The sequence below is a fragment of the Saimiri boliviensis genome, chromosome 4 (genome assembly GCF_048565385.1).
Source record: "Saimiri boliviensis isolate mSaiBol1 chromosome 4, mSaiBol1.pri, whole genome shotgun sequence".
NCBI lineage: Eukaryota > Metazoa > Chordata > Mammalia > Primates > Cebidae > Saimiri > Saimiri boliviensis.
Genome location: NC_133452.1, coordinates 166,105,816 through 166,123,024, shown reverse-complemented (window position 1 = coordinate 166,123,024; position 17,209 = coordinate 166,105,816). Strand labels below are relative to the sequence as shown.

The window sequence follows — 17,209 nt, the reverse complement described above, 5'->3', positions numbered from 1 at the left end:
ACCTCTGTGTTTCTCCCACTGATGAGATGAGAATGATAATATTTATCTACCTATATAGGTGTGACCAGATACTATCATGAATTTCAACATATTTGCTAAAGTAAAGTGAGCTATTACTGAAATGTATGATTTTTATGGGAAATTTGGTGGGGAAAAGTAGAATATGATTACAATAGTATTTGACTATATTATTATTATTTTACCACAGCACACTTGCTGATTTTCTGTTTAATACTTGTTGAGCACCAGGTTCCCAGGGTAGAGAAATAAACAAAACAAATACTCCTGCAGTGATTGAAGGAAAACAAACTCTTGTCAAATACGTGTTTGTGCCTCAGTACAATACAGCTAACATTTCCTGAGCGCCGGCTAGAAGACAAGGGCATGAATGTTTCCATATAAACACTCAGAGCTTAATCTTTTGGCTTCAACTATTTTCTGTCATAGAAACAGCCTAAGTTTTCTTTTAAAAAGGTAGAACATTTAGAATGCTTAGTAAAAGTTATGATATCAAATTAATAGAAATTGTCTCAGTTTTTATAAATTAAACTTTACAGTACTTGAACTAAATCAGTATTGACTGAATTCTTTTAAGAAAACTTCAACCCGTACCAGTGTTGCTTCCTTCAGGTTGATTCAAGAGAACTTTGATCCACCCAAATCATATGTGCTGTGCCTGGAGGTGCCTCTGGAGAGCATCCAACTCTCCCTGTATACGGACAGCTTTTCTCTCAATTTTTAAATCCCAAAGCACTATCATGGAATTTTAGAATTACAAAAGGACCTTAGAGGTTAAATCTTCCACTCATTGGAAGAGTCTTGTAAAATATGCTTGGAAAGTTTTGACCAGTCTTAAAACTTGACTACTTTCTATTATGTAAAAATCTAAAAAAGGCATCATACTCTTTTTTAGGTAGCTATAATTATTACTTCATTGGTAAAATATTAAGACAGTGTCTGTATCCCCCTGGAACACATTTAATGCTTCAATTTTGAAAAAAGTCATTACAGTGCTTTATGAAAATTAGGTATAATGGGAAAACTTTTTATATCATTAGCCAGATATGATGTATTTTCAGACCCTCAGCATAAAATATGTACATATTTGCTTTTTAACAACTGAAATTATCATTAATGTTAGTAGTCTCCTCATCTCTTACACTATGTGTTAATACAGTATTTACTAATTTATTTACTTAAATATTTTAAATTCTTAGTATATGTCGTGTAGATTACCAGTCCATGAAAAAGATCAAAATTCAATTCCCCACCCACCAACGGTTTCTCTCCACACTACTACAGCTGATACTTTCTGGGATGTGCCACCTCCTGGCAGGAGGCCAATCAGCACAAACATAGACCTCTAAATCAAAAAAGTTAGGAACCCTCATGGGTTCGCTGCACCCTACGCCACCTCCTCCGGAACAGGCACTGGTAACCACAGCTGAGAGACCCATAGACGGTTCACATCACAGGACTCTGTGCAAACGATCCCCAGTACCAGCCCAGAACCAGGTAGACTCACTGGGTGGCTGGACCCAGAAGAGACAACAATCACTGCAGTCAGCTCACAGGAAGCCACATCCACAGGACAATGGGGAGAATACTACACCACGGGAACACCCCATGGGACAAAAAATCAGAACAGCCTTCGGCCCTAGACCTTACCTCAAACACAGCCTAGCCCATGGAGAAGGAACCAGAAAACCAACCCTGGTAATATAGCAAAACAAGGTGTGTCAACACCCCACAAAAATCACACTAGTTCACCAGCAATGGATTCAACCCAAGAAGACATCCCTGATTCCCCTGAAAAAGAATTCAGGAGGTTAGTTAAGCTACTCAGGGAGGGACCAGAGAAAGGCCAAGCCCTGTGGGGGGAAAAAAAAAAATCCAAAAAATGATACTTGAAGTGAAGGGAGAAATATTAAAGGAAATAGAGAGCTTAAAAAAAGGATCCAAAATTCAGGAAATTTTGTTCATACTTTTAGAAACATAAAATGCTGTGGAAAGTCTCAGCAATAGAATTGAACAAGTAGAAGAAAGAAATTCAGAGCTCGAAGATAAGGACTCTGAATTAACGCAACCCAACAAAGACAAAGAAAAAAGAGGAAGAAAATATCAACAAAGCTTCCACAAATTTAGGGATTATGTTAAATGACTAAACCTAAGAATAACTGGTATTCCTAAGAAGACAATTCTAAAAGTTTGGAAAACATATTTAGGGAAATAATTGAGGAAAAGTTCCCTAGCCTTGGTAGAGACCTAGACATGCGAATACAAGAAGGACAAAGAACACCAGGGAAATTCATCACAGAAAGGTCTTGGCCTAGGCATATTGCCATCAAATTATCCAAAGTTAAGAGGAAAGAAAGACTCTTAAGAGCTGTGAGACAGAAGCACCAGGTATAAAACAAAACTTGCCCGATTAACAGCAGATTTACCTGCATAAACCCTAACACTGGAAGGGATTGGTGCCCTATCTTCAGCTTCCTCAAACAAAACAGTTACCAGCCAAGAATTTTGTATCCAGTGAAACTATTATTTAAGAAGGAAAGATACAGTCATTATCAGACAAACACACACTGACAGAATTCACCATTACCAAGCCAGCACTACAAGAACTGCTAAAAGGAGCTCTGAATCTTGAAATAAAATCCTGGAATTACATCCAAACAGAATCTCTTAAAAGCATAAATCACAAAAAACCCATAAAACAAAAATACAAGTTAAAAAGCAAAAACAGAAAACAAAACAACACAGACTATGCAAGCAACAAAGAGCATGATGACTGCAACGATACCTCACATTTCAATACTAACATCGAATGTAAATGGCCCAAATGCTCCACTTAAAAGATACGGAACTGCAAAATGGGTAAGAACTCACCAACCAACCATCTGCTGCCTTCAGAAGTATCGCCTAACACATAAGGACTCACAGAAACTTAAAGGAAAAGGCTGGAAAAAGGCATTTCATACAAAAGGACACCAAACTGAGCAGGGATAGTTGTTCTTAGATCAGACAAAACAAACTTGAAAGCAACAGCAGCTAAAACAGAAAAAGAGAGATATTATATAATGGTAAAAGGCCTTTTCCAACAGGAAAATGCCATGATCCTAACATATATGCAGCTAACACTGGAGTTCCCAAATTTATAAAACAATTACTTAATAGACCTAAGAAATAAGGTAGACAGCAACACCATAATAGTGGGGGATTTCAGTACTCCACTGACAGCACTAGACAGGTCGTCAGGACAGAAAGTCAACAAAGATAAAATGGATTTAAACTACACCTTGGAATAAATAGACTTAACAGATATACACAGAATATTTCATCCAACAACCACAGAATACACATTCTATTTAACAATGCAAGGAACTTTCTTCAGTATAGACCATATGATAGGCCATAAAATGATCCTCAATAAGTTTCAGACAACTGAAATTATATTAAGAACTCTCTCATACCAACAGTCAAATAAAACTGGTAATAAACTCCAAAAGGAACGTTCAACACCACACAAATACATGGAAATTAAATAACCTGCTCCTGAAAGAGCACTGGGTCCAAAAGGAAATTGAGATGGAAATTTAAAAATGTATTAAACTCAATGACAATAATTACACAACCTATCAAAAAATCTTAGACACAACTAAGGAGGTGCTAAGAGAAAAGTTCATAGTCCTTAACACCTACATCAAAAAGTCTGAAAGAGGAAAAATACACAATCTAAGGTCATATCTCAAAAAATGAGAGAAAAAAATAACATCAAACCCAAACGCAGCAGAAGAAAGGAAATACCAACACCAAACTAAATGTAATTGAAACAAACAAAAATACAAAAGATAAATGAAAAACAATGCTACTTCTTTGAAAAGTTAAATAAAACTGATAGACCATTAGCAAGATTAACCAAGAAAAGAGAGAAAATCCAAATAACCTCACTGAGAAACAAAACAGGAGATACTACAACTGATACCACTGAAATACAAAACATCACTCAAGGCTATAATGAACACCTTTATGCAAATAAACTAGAAAACCTAGAAGAGATGGATAAATTCCTGGAAAAATACAGCCCTCTTTGCTCTAATCAGAAAGAATTTGATGCCCCAAACAAACTAGTAACAAGTAGCAAGATTGAAATGGTAATTTAAAAATTACCAACAATAAAAAGAAGTCCAGGACTAGAAGGATTCACATCAGAATCCTACCAGGTATTTTAAGAATTGGCACCAATCCTTTTGATACTATTCCACAAAACAGAGAAAGTAGGAACCTTCCTTAATTCATTTTATGAAGTGAGCCTCACCCTATTACCAAAACCAGGAAATGGCACAATCAAAAAAGAAAAATACAGAGCAATGTCCTTAATAAATACACATGCTAAAATTCTCTTTTTCCCCGCCTACATCTGTTAGTTCTGTTTCTCCAGAGAACTTGTTAAAATTGTTAATAAAATACTTGCTAAGCAAATCCAACAACATATCAAACAGATAATCCACCATGATCAAGTGACTTTCATACCAGGGATGCAGGGATGGGGTAACATAAGCAAGTCAATAAATGTGCTGTACCACATTAACAGAATTAAAGACAAATATTACATGATCACCTCAATAGATGCAGAAAAAGCATTTAACAAAATCCAGCATCATTTTCTGATTAAAACCTTCAGCAAAATCGGTACACAAGGGGCATACCTTAATTTAATAAAGGCCATCTATGCCATACCCACAGCCAACATAATACTGAATGGGGAAAAGTTGAAAGCGTTCCCTCTGAGAATGGAAACAAGACACGGATGGCCACTCTCACCATTCCTCTTCCACATAGTACTGGAAATCCTAGCCAGGGCAATCAGACAAGTGAAAGAAATAAAGGGCATCCAAACAGGTAAAGAGGAAGTCAGACTGTCTCTGTTTGCTAACAATATGATCATCTACCTTGAAAACCCAAAGGACTCCCCCAGAAAGCTCACAGAACTGATAAAATAATTTAGCAGATTTCCCAATACGAGATTAATGTACACAAATCAGCTCTTCTATACACCAACAGTGACAAAATGGAGAACCAAATCAAGAACTCAAACCCTTTCACCATTGCCGCCAAAAAAAAAAAAAGAAAAAAGAAAAGAAAAAGAAAAAAAATATACTTAGGAATCTATCTAACAACAGGGTGGAAAGATCTCTAGGAGGAAATCTGAATAACACTGATGAAAGAAATCACAGATGACACAAACAAATAAAAACATATCCATGCTCCTGGATGGTAGAATCAATATTGTAAAAATGGGCATGTTGCAATGTACAAATGCATGCAATGTGCAGATACAATGCAATTCCCATCAAAATTTCACCATCATTCTTCACAGTTAGAAAAACAGTTCTAAAACTCATATGGAAACAAACAAGAGCCAACATAGCCAAAGCACGACTAAGTAAAAGGAACAAATCTGGAGGCCTCACACTTCCTGATTTCAAACTGTAAGGCCATGGTCACCAAAACAGCACGGTACTGGTATAAAAACAGGCACGTAGATCAATGGGAACAGAATAGAAAATCCAGAAATAAACCCAAATACTTACAGCCAACTGATCTTCAGTAAAGCAAGCAAAAACATCACGTGGAGAAAGGACACCCTTTTCAACAAATGGTGCTGAGATAACTGGCCAGCCACATGTAGGAGAATAAAGCTGAATCCTCATCTCTCACCTTATACAAAAATCAAATCAGGACAGATTAAAGACTTAAACCTAAAGCCTGAAACTATAAAAATTCCAGAAGATAACACTGGAAGAACCCTTTTAGGCATTGGCTTAGGCAAAGATTTTATGACTAAAAACCCAAAAACAATTGCAATATAAACAAAGATAAATAGCTGGCACATAACTAAAGAGCTTTTGCATGGCAAAAATAACAGTCAGCAGAATAAACAGTTAACTCACAGAGTGAGAGAAAATGTTCACAATATATACTTCTGACAAAGGACTCATATCCAGAATCTACAACAAACTCAAACAAATCAGTAAGAAAAAATCAACCAACCCCATCAAAAAGTGGGCTAAGACATGAATAGACAATTCTCCAAAGAAGACATACAAATGGCTAGCAAACCATTTAATAAATGCTCAACATCACTAACGATGTGGGAAATGCAAATCAAAACTACAATGCAATACCACCTTACTCCTGCAAAAATGGCCATAATCAAAGAATTTTTAAAAAAATAAAAACACTATAGGCCAGGTACGGTGGCTCAAGCCTGTAATCCCAGCACTTTGGGAGGCTGAGGCGAGTGGATTACCAGGTCAAGATATCGAGATCATCCTGGTCAGCATGGTGAAACCCCGTCTCTACTAAAAATACAAAACATTAGCTGGGCATGGTGGCGTGTGCCTGTAATCCCAGCTACTCAGGAGGCTGAGGCAGGTGAATTGCCTGAACCCAGGAGGTGGAGGCTGCCGTGAGCCAAGATCGCGCCATTGCACTCTAGCCTGGGTAACAAGAGCAAAACTCCGTCTCAAAAAAAAAAAAGAACAGTAGATGTTGGCATGGTTACGGCAATCAGGGAACACTTCTACACTGCTAGAGGAAATGTAAACTAGTACAAGCCACTACGGAAAACAGGGTAGAGTTCCCTAATGAACTAAAAGTAGAATTACATTTGATTAAGCAATACCACTACTGGATATCTACCCAGAAAACAGAAGTCATTATTTGAAAAAGATACTTGCACATGCATGTTTATAGCAACACAATTCACAACTGCAAAATCATGGAACCAACCCAAATGCCCATCAGTCAATGAGAGGATAAAGAAACTGGCATACATATACATGATGGAATACTACTCAGCCAAAAAAGGAATAAATTAGCAGCATTTGCCATAACCTAGATGAGATTGGTGACTTATTCTAAGTGAAGCCACTCGAGAATGGAAAACCAAATATTGTATGTTCTCACTGATATGCGGGAACTAAGCTATGAGTACACAAAGGCTTAAGAATGACACAGTGGACTTCGATGACTTAGTGGAGGGGGGGAGGCACAAGGGACAAAAGCACCAAATACAATGCCGTGTATACTGCTCAGGCGATGGGTGCACTAGGATCTCACACATTACTAAAGAATTTACTCATGTAACCAAATACCACCTGCACCCCAGTAACTTGTGGAAAATAAAATAACAAAGAACCTTTCTATGAAGTATTTGTTATGCACTAGGCATGGTTCTAAGAGGTTTACATATATTGATTTATTTAATATTCTCACCAACCACCCTCAGGGGACACTATTGTCAACCTCATTTTACAGATGAGGGAATGAGACGTAGAAAAGTTAAATTGCTTACTCAATGTTACACATAATATGCGGCAAAGACAAGATTTAAAGTAATAAATAATGTGACCGTATTTTACGGGAAAGCTCAATTGACTTGAGGAAATAAATTTAAAACGCATTAGCGTTTCCTTTGCGTTTCAGCAGATAATGCATTGTGCCCCACTGCTACTGATGAACCACGTAGGAAGCTAGGTGAGACCAAAGCCGGGATTAACCAGCAGTCTGCTGGTCAGGAGAAGGGTGAGAAGGTGCCAGTGGGGTCCTACCCATTCTCTATCAGCTTATCTAGGACTCTCCAATCTCTCTACTTTCTGATTCTGCCTAATACAGAATACAGTACAAAACCTGTCTTCCTGAGACTAAAATGCTTCACCCATGCTTAGTGCCCAGGGTCAATGTTTGTCTTGTCTGAAACTTGGTATAACAAATGCACAATGAATCATCATCTCTTTCATTTCTTTAAAATATGACTCAGTCGTTAAAACATGTCTAACCTGACTTCAAATATTTTATTGCTCAACATGTCAGTATCTTACATGAAGAGGTCTACCCTTTATTTGACTGAATAAAGTAAAAAGATGCTTGCTGTTTGTGTAGAGACGATGCACAGGGTAGAGAATCAGAGGGTTGGATGGGCACGGGGAGCTGGGTGCAGGCTCAGTCTCATCTGGCCTTCACTTGCCTTCCTCTAAGCCAGACTGCCTGAGGGGAGGAGCAGTGTAACATCCGCCTCCAGTGATGAAAATCCACCCTCCCAACAGAATGGCCATACATTGAGAAGAGGGAAGTCCTGGGTTCCTGAAGACTCGTCCCAAACTCCTTAGATGTCAGTTTACTATCGATCTGTGGACATTGTCAGACTACATAATCTTGTAAATTTGTCCACACTGTCTTTCAGTCATTTTGAGCGAGTTATGCCATATCAATTAGTTGATAGTTGTTTTTTAAAACTGGGATGAAATGCAGATAACTGTTTTCACACCTTAAACTGAGCACATACGATGCTTCAAGCCATACAAATGTTTCATGGGTTTTGTGAACTGTACTGGTAGGAGGAGAATTCTGTCATGTCACCTCATAAGTATTTATGTAAAATCAACATGACAACAGCTTGAAATTAAAATCTAAGTTGAAACCTAATTAATAGTTTCATAAACTCTACAGTGATAATAAGTGATTGCAGGAAGGAAAAAATTATCTGGGTAGTTTTCAGCCATACTGACGTGAACAATGAATCTAGGGGTGATTAAATGTTGAGTGCATAAATAAATGAGTTAATATGTAAGTGGAATGTTGATAAATTATTGATTAATGGCCTAATAGTCTGTACAACTTAGTTATATCCCTGACTATCTAGATGATTCAGCTTCCATGAATTGGTTTTTCTAGCTCCATTCTTTCCAAATCATCAGGAATGCTTGATTTACTGCCTGGCTAACCAGGAGCTCACAGGTATCTTCTCATCCTTGAGCCAAGGGCCTTCACTCATCACTGTTTCTTTCCTTGATTATTACTTGCAAGTGATAAATGTACTTGCTTTTCATCATCTCTTCTTCCAATACATGCCCCATGATGAGAAGGACTCAGCCTGGCTTGTTATTCCCATAAGGACAAAGGCCAACTAAAAATAAGAAGCTCGACTCTATGTAAAGGACTGAATTGTGCCCCACACTAAATTTGCATGTGGAAGTCCTACCCTCCAGTGTGACTTTATTGGAAGAGAGGGCCTTTAAAGAGTTAATTAAGGTTAGATGAGATGACAAGGATTGGGCTTCAGTATGATAAGACTGGTGTTCTTCTAAGAGGAGAAAGAGACACAAGAGATCTCTCTCCCTGTGCGTGGGGAAAAGGCCACATGGGAGGGAGTGAAAAGGTAACTGTCTCCAAGATAGGAAGAGCAGTCTCACCAAAAGCCAACCCCACTGGCACCTTCGTCCTAGACTTTCGGCCTCAGGAACAGTGAGGAAATAAATATCTGTTGTTTAACTTAACCAATCTGTAGTATTTTGTTAGAAGCCTATAATTACTAACTGACTCATATATTCTCCATGTTAAAAATAAGAAAAGAGCCGGGCGCGGTGGCTCAAGCCTGTAATCCCAGCACTTTGGGAGGCCGAGGCGGGTGGATCACGAGGTCAAGAGATCGAGACCATCCTGGTCAACATGGTGAAACCCCGTCTCTACTAAAAATACAAAAAATTAGCTGGGCATGGTGGCGCGTGCCTGTAATCCCAGCTACTCAGGAGGCTGAGGCAGGAGAATTGCTTGACCCCAGGAGGCGGAGGTTGCGGTGAGCCGAGATCGCGCCATTGCACTCCAGCCTGGGTAACAAGAGCGAAACTCCGTCTCAAAAAAAAAAAATAAAAAAAAAAAAAATAAGAAAAGAAGCACCTTTTGCTTAGGGCGTTTACTTTAGCGAGCTTGTACATCTTTGTCATTTTGAAATGTGTATAAGTATTTTTTAGAACATAATTTAGTCTCTTGCTAGTTTTAAGACCCAAGGATGCTGTTCTGAAAGCCTGGGAATCATCACTTGGAAAATTATCAAGGAAGATAACACCTCCATTTCTCAGGTTCAGTAGGAGCCTGGGAGGGTAAGTTCCGCAGGTATCTTACTCCAAGTTGCAAGGCAACCTCCTTTTATAAAGACATGTGAAGTTTACTTTTTCTTTGGAAAAGTCAATTGTCTAACAGAGATGGTTACTCCAATTACTAAGAAAATTTAAAATGAAAGGTGTGTGACAAATGAGACTGTAAAGTCCCCTTGAGGACAGGTTATTGCTTACCTTGAGAATCTGTATGTTAAAGGTTGTATCTGCTTGATATATAAAAAGGTGAGGTTTTTTTCTGTCTTTGCAATTTCAGAGCTGATTTACTGAGACGTGCATCTCACTCTGGTTTCATGCTAAAAGAAAGAAAAGCGTATTCAATTAGGAAAAAAGAAAGTCAAATTGTCTCTATCTGCAGATGACTGTATATTTACAAGTCCCCATTGTCTGAGCCCTAAATCTCCTTAAGCTGATAAGCAACTTCAGCAAAGTCTCAGGGTATGAAATCAGCGTGCAAAAATCAGGAGCATTCCTATACACCAATAACAGACAAACACAGAGCCAAATCATAAGTGAATTCCCATTCACAACTGCCACAAGGAGAATAAAATACATAGAAATATAACTAACCACAGATGTGAAGGACCTCTTCAAAAAGAGCGACAAACCACGGCTCAAGAAATAAGAGAGGACACAAACAGAAAAACATTTCATGCTCATGGTTACGAGGAATGATATTGTGAAAATGGCCATACTGCACAAAATAATTTACATAATCAATGCTATCCCCATCAAGCTACCAATAACTTTCTTCACAGAATTGGAAAAAACCACCTTAAGCTTTATATGGAACCAAAAGAGAACCAACATAACCAAGACAATCCTGAGCACACAATTATGGAGACATCATACTACCTGACTTCAAACTATATTACAAGGCTGCAGGAACCAAAACAGCATGGTACTGGCATGAAAATAGATTTATAGACCCATGGGACAGAACAGAGGCCTGAAAAGTAAGTCCACACAACTACAATTGTCTCATCTTTGACAAACCTGACAAAAACAAGCCATGGGGAAAGGATACCCTAGGTAACAAATGGTGTTGGAAAACTGGCTAGCCACATGCAGAAAGCTGAAACTGGATCCCTTCCTTGCACCTTATATAAAAATCAACTCCGGATGGATTCAAGATTTAAACATAAGACCTAACACTGTAAAAAACCTAGGCAGTACCATTCTGGACATAAGCATAGGCAAGGACTTCATGACTAAAACAGCAAAAGCAATGGCAACAAAAGCCAAAATAGACAAATGGGACCTAATTAAACTTAAGAACTTCTGCACAGGAAAACAAACCATCATTAGAGTGAACTGGCAACCAAAAGAATGGGAAAACTTTTTACAATCTACCCATCTGACAAATGGCTAATATCCAGAATCTACAAAGAACTTAAACAAATTTACAAGACAAAAACAATCCCATCAAAAAGTGAGTGACAGAGATCAACAGACATTTTTCAAACGAAGACATTTACGCAGACAATAAACATAAAGAAAAAGCACATCATCACTGGTCATTAGAGAAAAGCATATCAAAACCACTTGGAGATACCATCTCAAGCCAGTTAGAATGGCAATCACTAAAAAATCTGGAGACAGCCGGGCGCGGTGGCTCAAGCCTGTAATCCCAGCACTTTGGGAGGCCGAGGCGGGTGGATCACGAGGTCGAGAGATCGAGACCATCCTGGTCAACATGGTGAAACCCCGTCTCTACTAAAAGTGCAAAAAATTAGCTGGGCATGGTGGCATGTGCCTGTAATCCCAGCTCCTCAGGAGGCTGAGGCAGGAGAATTGCCTGACCCCAGGAGGCGGAGGTTGCGGTGAGCCGAGATCGCGCCATTGCACTCCAGCCTGGGTAACAAGAGCGAAACTCCGTCTCAAAAAAAAAAAAAAAATCTGGAGACAGATGCTGGAGATGATGTGGGGAAATAGGGAAGCTTTACATTGCTGTTGAGAGTGTAAATCAGGCGTCCCCAAACTTTTTACACAGGGGGCCAGTTCACTGTCCCTCAGACCGTTGGAGAGCCATCACATACTGTGGTCCTCTCCCTGACCACCAATGAAAGAGGTGCCCCTTCCTGAAGTGTGGCGGGGGGCGGGATAAATAGCCTCAGGGGGCCACATGCAGCCCGCAGGCCATAGTTTGGGGACGCCTGGTGTAAATTGTTCAATCATTGTGGAAGACAGTGTGGTGATTTGTCAAGGATCTAGAAATAGAAATACTGTCTGATCCAGGAATCCCATTATTGTGTATATACCCAAAGGATTATAAAACATTCAATTATAAAGACACATGTACACGTATGTTTACTGTGGCAGTGTTTACAATAGCAAAGACTCTCAACCAATCCAAATGCCCATCATAGATAGACTAGACAAGAAAAATATGTTACATATAGACCATGGAATACTGTGCAGCCATAAAAAAATGATGACTTCATGTCCTTTACTGGAACATGGATAATCTGAAAACCATCATTCTCAGCAAACTGACACAAGAACAGAAAACCCACCATCGCATGTTCTCAATAATAACTAGGTGCTGAATAATCAGAACACACAGACACAGGTGGGGGAACATCACACACTGGGTCCCGGGGCTGAGGGGCTAGGGGAGGAATAGCAGCGGGTCAGGGAATTGGGGAGGGACAGCATTAGGAGAAATACCTAACGTAGATGACGGGGCAATGGATGCAGTAACAACCACCATGGCGTGTGTATATCTATTGAACAAGCCTACATGATCTGCACATGTATTGCAGAACTTAAACCATTATAAATTTTTCTAAAAAATAAGTGGCTGGTGAACAATAAGAACACATGGACATGGGGAGGGGGACATCACACACTGGGGCCTGTGGGTGGCGGGGGAGGGGTGGGGATGAACAGGCAGGGGTGGGGGGATTGGGAAGGGATAACACGAGAAATACCTAGTGTAGTTGATGGGAGGATCAGATGCAGCAAAGCACCAAGACAGGTGGATACCTAACAAACCTGCATGTTCTGCACATTTACCCCAGAAATTAAAGTGTAATAATATTTCTTTCTCTTCTACCTTTGTGGAGAAGTTTTCTTCGTTAGGAGGAGATTTTGTTTTCAATTATGTGTCTCTAACACCTCCCAGCCTCAGTGAGAATATTAAACATATAAACATTTTAAGTTAATATTTTGTCTCTTCATCTGTATTAGTCCAATCTGCATTGCTGTGATAAAGGGATACCTGAGGCTGGGTAATTTATAGGGAAATGAGGGCGATTAGACTCATGGTTGTACAGACTGTCCAAGAAGCATGGCACCAGCATCTGCTTCTTGTGAGACCTCAGGGATCTTACAACCATGGCAGAAGGCAAAGGGGAGCTGGCACCTAACATAGTGAGAGCGGAAGCAAGAGAGAGACGGGGGGCAGTACCACACTTTAACAACCAGATCTCAGTGAGTGAAGAGAGCAGGAATTCAGCCATTACCGTGAGGAGGGCACCAAGCCATTCATGAAGGATCTGCCCCACGAGCCAACACCTCCCTCCCAGCAGGCCCTACCTCCAACACTGGGGATCACATTTCAACATGAGATTTGAAAGGGCCAAACATCCAAACGATATCACCATCTCTGTTACTACTGTATCTACACAGGTAATGAGGGGTTCTGTTAGACTTCATTACATCTTAATTCTGCTGCCCATATCAGATAAACAATGGTAGGCTGGTAATGAGGAATCAGAAGTAGAGGACAGAACTGGTTTTACTCAAATGGCCATAGTATAATTTTAAATGTTTGGAAAAATTAGATTTCTTGGGTTAGTGCACTGATTAGTGAAAATGCCCTGTGCTTGCAGTTGGAAGAATGTGGATCTGAACTCCGTTCCACCACTGACTCTCTCTGTGAGTCTTACCAGTCTCCTAATTTCACCCTGAAGCCCAATCTCCTCATCTGAAAACATCTCTTGTTTCTTCTAGGGTCACTGAGAGAACAGATGAAATATTACAGGTGTGCTTTGCGTGATGAACACTTGTACCCTAGCGTTTTCTTAGTATTCACTAACCTTGCCATCTAAAGGGACTGTGACATTTACCGGCTAGTTTCCAAAGGGGCTGACTCCTAAAGGAAAGGAAAACTGATCTTTCCATTTCCAGTTCATCTGTCCATTCTTCTACTCCTTTAAACTTCTTCATAAAGACTTTCTTGCCTTTCAGCATTATATTCTATCTTTAATAACATAGGACATGGTGCTCACAGTTTTGCACATTTAATTTGTTCTGCATTGGGGGTTATGGTTCCTAAGGGGGATGCCCTATCAAGTTACCCTGTCTTTTCAGCTAAAGAATTCAAGGTGTTTATAAACTGAGGAAATACAATGACTTCAAGTAGAAAATAAAATGAGGAATAACTGCATACTACAAGATAGCAGTGCCATTTAGAGCTAGAACAGGCCTAGTGTGTTCTAAATCTAGCATAAACACATTTTACCACCCAAGCTTTCTGTTGTGACTTATTTATTTAGGTTTCTCTCTAATTTGGTCCTGAGGTCTCTCTTTAAAGGAGGCCAGAAACCAGCCCGTCTCCAGGAGAGCCCTGGCCAGGGGGAAAGGAAGGCTCTGGGGCGTCAGTCAGGTAAGGCACAAGGAGGAGGCAACACCAAAACACAGGAACAGAAGAAATCTCTAACTTACACATCCCGGAGAAGGTCGGGGAGCGTCTGGAGCCCGAGGGGCAGTCTGAAGGCCGTGAGGAACCAGAGAGCAGACTGAGGGCCTGGAGCTTTGTTCTCGGGCTTTCCCGTGAGGGTGTGGCTTTGCTGAATTAAGAGAACACGTGGAGCTGGGCTTATTTACAGGTTTCTGGTGTTGCCCATTAGGTTTTATCATCAGCAGCAGCTGTGTGATGGGTGGGTTCTGACTCAGCGGGATGAAGAACAAATGGGCCACATCACATTCACTCAGGGAGGGGGAGGGTTACCCAGATCGGAGGGGATGCAGTGAGACTGGGCTTCAGACAACTTAGGTCAGGCCTGAAAATGGATGCTGAGGCAGCAACTATTAAACACATTTACGACAGCTTCCCCCAAACCCTGGCTTTTAAATCCTTTATATCACATATGAACAAAAACTGAACTGAAAACATTTGGAAATAACCCCTTTGGTTTGCGCTAATAAGCGGGAATCAAGTTTCTAGGTTGTCCTATTATAAGTAAAATGACAACGTCATTTAAGTGCAAGCTAAGATATGAAAAAAACGCAGGGAAATATGCAGCCCTTTACCTGAGGTGTCAAAGTGTTTCTGTTCATAAAGGCTGTTTTAAGTTTTAGTATCAGGTATATCCTGTTACTTTAGTGCAGTCTACACGAAAATATCCTTTTGAGGCTGTACAACACATGTTCTCATTTGGAAAAAAAAAAAAATTTCATTGACTGTATATTTTTCTATTATGATTTCTGAGTGTTTCTTTTATCTAGAGGTTTATATTGCTAAAGAAGTTGCCTATGGTTATAGTTTGCAGCCAACAAGTTACCCTGAATTAGCAAAGGAGGCTCTTGTTATAGGAATGCTGTGGCGTGAGGCTTAACCATAGTTCTCATATTGTGGTTCCCGAACCAGCAGAGAAATTATTATAAATCCAAATTCTCAGAACCCACCCAGACCTACTGAATAGGAAACTCTAATTGGAAACCAGAAATTTGTGGTCCAATAAGGCCTATAGGTGATTCCGGACTGTACTAGAGAGCCATCAATCTACTGTTACAGAAACCCCTTCAGGGTTTCTATAGCACATTATTTGAGTAACATAAATGTTACCTTTATTTTACTTAATGGTGTATGTAATATAAATTGTATAGTAATGTAATATAAATGACTCTAAATGGTGAACATTTATATTACTTATAAATGGTAGCACATTACTTAAGTAATATAAATGGTCAACATTTTAAAATTCTTTTAGCTGGTACTGAAAACCACTATCCTGTTGAACAAGGGTTCAGCCTAACAACAGTGGTGGTCATCACAATTCACAGTTTTGGCCAGTTGGTCCTGTTCATAGGCACAGTCAGTGATTCACCCAGAGGACTCACAATGAGTTGCAAACACGTCCCTTCTGCAGAGCTCAGACGGAGAGGACTTTTGAGGTGCTAACTGGCAAAAAATTTTAAATGTCATTGATACTTACCCTGCCCTCATCTTCACCCTCATTCTGGGTCTTTGCTTTCCTTGAAACAGTCGCTTTCTCTGTGACCTTATTTATCCTCTCTCACTGTGTGCCCTTCCTCAAACTTGCAGAGAATCCACAAGATTCAGTAATCACCTTCTGAAGGTAGTTTCAGAACTGACTGCTCTCTTAGCTATATCTCTATCTTAGTAAACACAGTCACTTAGATGTCCTCCTGTTAACAGCAGCACAAATAAATCAAACTGAATGTGTGCCTCACATCAGCTTCCTATCTGAGCGTCCACATGTTTGTCAGTGGGAGGTTGCACAGATCTACAAGTTACCCTGATTCCCCTTTCTCCTTTGCTGGCTTGACCCTGGAATGAGCTATAGATTTTCATAATATATATCATATTTATCCATTTCTCCATTACTGTATTTAGAATGTAAACACCGGAAATGGGAAACTGTTTTCCAAAAGGCCTTCTTCTGTCCCTTTCTCATTCCCTCCCTCTCTTTCTCCTTTCTTCCCTTTCTCTTCATTCCGTCCTTTTTTCCTTCTCTCCTCCTTTCTTTCCTCCCCTTCCTTCCACAAACCGACGGCAAAAGAAATGATGTAGCTCCTCTCCTTCTAGGTGTCCCACTGACTAAGAGCAGCCTTTGCCTTCTTGAGCCTCAAAGTTCTCCACGTTCTGCTGACAATCTACTTCTTTCCTCTCCCCTCCATCCACTTCCTGTATTGACTCTTATTGGGTCTCAAACTCAGACACACCGAAAAGCCTGATTGAAAGAGATATTGGAGGCTGAATCCTAGGGTTTCTGACTCAGTAGTTTCACGGTAAAGCCCAAGATTTAACATTTCTGAAAAGTTTCCATGTGCTACACATAGAATGTTGGTATCTCCCCTAAATTCATATGTCCAAGTCCTAACCCCACAGTGTGTCTGTATTTAGAGATGGGGCCTCTAAGGAAATAACTAAGGTTAAATGAAGTAATAGGGTGGGGCCCCGGCCTCATGGGATCAGTATCCTTATAAAATAAAACACCAGAGAACATAGGATCTCCCCAGCCTTCAGAACTGAGAAAATAAATTTCTGGGTTTGAGCC

The 17,209-nt window shown here is 39.9% G+C and overlaps 1 long non-coding RNA gene across 1 annotated transcript in view; it reads right to left on the bottom strand.

Annotated features, from left to right (window-relative positions):
* LOC141584178 (uncharacterized) overlaps nt 1–17,209 on the bottom strand; it is a 46,489-nt gene that overhangs the window by 19,468 nt on the left and 9,812 nt on the right. Inside the window, exon 4 of the long non-coding RNA XR_012517117.1 lies at nt 10,137–10,255. This is a non-coding gene — a long non-coding RNA (uncharacterized LOC141584178). The remainder of the gene's footprint in view (nt 1–10,136; nt 10,256–17,209) is intronic.